The sequence below is a fragment of the Hevea brasiliensis genome, unplaced genomic scaffold (assembly GCF_030052815.1).
Source record: "Hevea brasiliensis isolate MT/VB/25A 57/8 unplaced genomic scaffold, ASM3005281v1 Scaf66, whole genome shotgun sequence".
Classification (NCBI taxonomy): domain Eukaryota; kingdom Viridiplantae; phylum Streptophyta; class Magnoliopsida; order Malpighiales; family Euphorbiaceae; genus Hevea; species Hevea brasiliensis.
The window spans coordinates 80,641-85,309 of NW_026615206.1; the positions used below are offsets into that span (position 1 = coordinate 80,641).

A 4,669-nucleotide genomic window follows, 5' to 3' on the forward strand; every position below is an offset into this window, starting at 1 on the left:
AAGAAGAAGCAGCAGCAGCAGCCGAAGGGAGAACGTTGACAGGTACTTGGCCTTTCCTATTTTCTTTTTCTTCCTGTTTGTGAATGAGAATAATTAGGTTTATATTGGGGTTTTATTAATTTATTATTATTTAATTTATTATTTTCCTTATTATTAATTTATTATTTTCCTTTTCTAATTTCTTTCTAAAATAATTTTATTAAGCAACTTTTATTAATTAATTACAATTTTATTCCATTAATTAATTAATCATAAATTTATCAGATTTAATATCAATTTTTTTTCTCTAAATGTATATTCCATAATTAGATTTTTCTCAAACTAAATTTGAGAAGTTATCATAAATATTTTTTTTTTTTTAATATAAAAAATTTTTTCCCAAATTCACTAAAAATTTTCAAGATTTGCCATATTTTTGCAATCAACATTTTGAAGGAAATTAAGGACAAATGTAAATATATTTTTAAAGTTATTTTTAAAATTATAAAATTTCAAGTTTAAATTCTAATTAATGATAAATAAAAAAAATTCCAACATTCAAAATTTGTATTTTATATTAATATATTTTATATTTTTGTAATAATTTATATATAATGTGTTTAATATAATTTGTTTTAATGTATCGTTATATTATTTATTAAAATTTTTCATAATATAGTCAATTTATTCAATTCTATTATTTAATTCTTTAATCTTTTAATATATATTTTGCATTGTGCTTTAATCCTTAGTATATAATTTGTTTAAATAATTTGTAAATTGTATAAAATTGCATTTTCTTTTTGTCATTTTGATAGGACAATATTTGAATGGATTCTTCGAACTCAAATTCTACCTAAGCAAATAGCACTAGTGCCACTTCTTCAAAAACTAGGGAGGAAGAATTTAATCCTTTGTGGAGATATGTAACTAAACTAGAGAAAACTGGAGAAGGAGAGGGTAATTGTAAATGGATATGCAATTTTTGTGGACAAGAAAAGCAAGGGACTTATACTAGAGTAAGGGCTCATTTATTGAAAATCACTGGAAAATGGATTGGTGTGTGTAAAAAAGTAATGAATGATAGTATTTCTGAAATGAGGAAACAGGAGGATGAGGCAACAAACAATATTACCAATTCACAATCTAGGCGAGTTTCTTTGCCTATTAGTATAACTTCTATTCCTTCATTGAATATAATTGAACCAAGTATTTCAGCAGCTTTGAAGAAAAGAAGAGTTAATGATTCTCCTCTTGGTAGAGCTTTTGACTTACAAACTAGAGCTCAATTAGATGCAGAGATTGCTAGAATGTTCTACACTGGGGGTCTACCTTTTAATTTTGCTAGAAATCCTTATTATGTGAGTTCTTATTCTTTTGCTGCTAATCATGTTTTGGGTGGTTATGTGCCGCCTGGTTATAACAAATTGAGAACCACATTACTTCAGCAAGAAAGGGTAAATGTAGAGAGGTTGCTTGAAACAATTAAAAGCACTTGGTTAGAAAAGGGTGTTAGTATTGTGAGTGATGGATGGAGTGATACCCAGAGGAGGCCTTTGATTAATTTTATGGTTGTTTTTGAGTCTGGCCCCATGTTTATCAAATCTGTAGATTATTCTGGTGAAGTGAAAGATAAGCAATTTATTGCTAATTTGCTAAAAGAAGTAATTGATGAGGTGGATCATCAAAAAGTGGTACAAGTCATTACTGATAATGCTTCAAATTATAAAGGTGCTGGAAAAATCATTGAGGGAATGTTTCCACATATTTATTGGACTCCTTGTGTTGTGCACACTCTTAATCTTGCTTTGAAGAATATATGTGCAGCAAAAAATTTGGAAACTAATCAAGAAACTTATGATGTTTGTCACTGGATCACTGAAATCCATGGGGATGCTTTGCAAATCAAGAATTTTATAATGAATCATTCCATGAGGCTTGCAATTTATAATGGGTTTATGATGCATGCATTTTATATCATCATTTAGGTGTAATTTTTGCACATAATTTACCCTTGTTCATAGCTATTATTATAGATATTAACATATATTTAGTCAATTTTATAATTTTTACACTTCTTAGTTTAATTTTTGGAATTTATTTGTTTTATAGGTTAAATTTGGAGAAATTTAGTGTATTTTGATCAGAGTGATTTGGAGGAAATTAGAGTTGAATTGCAAAAATTTTTGTAGTTGAGTTAAAAAATGGCCGAGAGCTTCACAACCTGCAGCACAACCGATTTAGCTTATGTCGCAGGTTGTGTCGATCGTCAGATATTCAGGCCATAGGTTACACAACCCGCGACACAACCGATTCAGCTTATGTCGTTTTTACTGGAAATGGCTGATGTGGCATTTTTGTTACTCTGATTTTATACCTCACTTTCTCTGGAATCTTCCACCTTTTTACCCATTCTAGGGCAGACCTCCAACCCATATAAATCCTCCTTTATCATTTTCTTTCCAAAAGGAGGAAGGGAGGCATTTTTTTGGCAAGAAAGAAGGAGAGAAAGAGAGGAGCACGTGAAGGTAGCAAGATAGAATACAGAGGGCGTTCGCAACTCTCCAAAGAATTGATACTTCACCATTCTTCTGGGTTTTTCTATTCCTTAACTTAGATTTCCATTATTTCTTCATTTATACACTTGGATTTGACTTGAAACTATGATTTGTGAGTAGTTATTTGAGATTCTAGAGATGGGTTTGTAAATATTGCTTTGTATTGTGGTTTTGAACTGATTTAGTCCTTTAAATGAGGTTTGTTACATTTTGATTTATTGCTTGTGAGCTTGTTGCCTTGCTTGATGAATGGGCCCTCATTAAGTTAAGCTTTAATCCTTAATAGATGGACTGAAAAGTGAATATTTGGGATAGATAATCTTGCAATAAACTTAGTTTTCTTAGTGTTAGAGATGAGCTAAGAGGATTAAGGGGACTTTCCAAAATCAATTAAAGCTTTAATTGGGTTTTTGTTAGGTTTGAGATACTGTGAAAACAGGGTTTGATTTAATGAAAACCAACTTTGAAATGCTTGAAAAAGGTTTCAAAAATTCAAGAATTGATTTCCCTCAAAATTGCAATTCTCATATGTTTGGCTAAATTAGGGATAAACCACATGCAAACAATATTGAAAACCCAATCTCTAGAATCACTTTAATTTTTATTAAATTTAGATTTAATTCCTCCCAATTTCATAAATAGAAATTTCAAATTAAATTTTGATAATGTAGTTTAATTAATTTAGTTAATTGTTTGATTTAGCTTAAATTCCTCAAATATCAATCTTAAATTTTAAATTTCATTTTATATCTTTAAATTTTGCCATTCTAATTAGCTTATCCTTTTATTTCCAATTTAAGCACAATTCCCTGTGGGATCGATATCATTTTTTTTAAAACTATACTACTGTGACCCGTGCACTTGCGGACACACCACCAAGTTTTTGGCGCCGTTGCCGGGGAATTGTTTGTTTTTAAGTTGGATTTTAATTGTTTTAAGCTGATTAGAATTTTTATTTTCTTTTATTTTCACTACTATTCCTTGTGTTTTTCAGGTACTTTTCTTGTTTATGAGACGATTGAAAAGCACAAGTGACACTGAATTGTTGTTCAATCCTGAAATTGAAAAATTCTGTCGAGCCAACAAAAAGGAATACAAGAGAAGAAAGGAAGCAGAAAAAGAAGAACAACAAAGATTTGAGCAAGAGGAGACAATTGAAAATATGGAGAATCAAAATAGAGCTATTGGTGGAAACAATGGAGGAAATGAGCAAAATAGACAAAATGAAGTTGTTAATCAAAATGATCATCAGAGAAGATCCATGTTGGATTATGCTTTTCCTAGATGTGCTGATGTGAGAGATAACAGACCTATCATTGGAGCTAATCAATTTGAGTTAAATACTGGTCTCATTCAAATGGTTCAGAATTCACAATTTGGAGGTAGTCCACTTGAAAATCCTCATTCTCATTTGAAGAAATTCTTGATGATATGTGGTACACAAAGGCAGCCTGGAGTTTCAGATGAAGTGATTCGGCTCACCTTATTTCCATTCTCTCTTCTGATTGACATTGGAGTGGTATGACTCACTTCCACAAGCTACTATAGCTACTTGGGAGCAGTTATCTCAAGCTTTTCTATCTCAGTTTTTTCCACCTGGGAAGACCACTCATTTGAGGAATTTGATGGTAGCTTTTAAGCCAAGGGATGATGAAACTTTGTATGAATCTTGGATGAGATTTAAGGAGCTTGAAAGGCAATGTCCTCATCATGAAATACCCAAATGGATGATTGTTCATAATTTCTACACTAGAGTTACTCCAGCCATAAGAAACACAATTGATTCACAAGCAGGAGGAGATTTCATGAGAATAACAAGTGAAGAATGCTATGATCTATTAGAGAAGATTGCTCATAATACCCATTTGTGGGGAAATCCTAGAGCACTTGAGCCAAAGAAAGCTGGAATTTATGAACTTGACTCAGTTAGTTACATGAATGCAAGATTTGATCAGTTGACTCAACTTCTTAGTGATTTTTTCACAAAGGCAACAACCTCAACTCCTACAACTATGCAACAAGTTGCCTACACAGATGGAACCCAAAGTTGTGGAGTTGATTACTCTTCTTATGGTGATGATTATTTGCAAGAACAAGCTGCTTATGCAGGAGGTTATCAACAGAAACCTATG

At 31.3% G+C, this 4,669-nt stretch overlaps 1 non-coding gene across 1 annotated transcript; it reads right to left on the reverse strand.

Moving 5' to 3' along the window:
- Window positions 1–4,147: 4,147 nt before the first annotated feature.
- On the reverse strand, window positions 4,148–4,254 carry LOC131177626 (small nucleolar RNA R71). The gene has a single exon (XR_009147009.1). It is a non-coding gene; the product is annotated as a small nucleolar RNA R71 (small nucleolar RNA).
- Window positions 4,255–4,669: the final 415 nt, after the last annotated feature.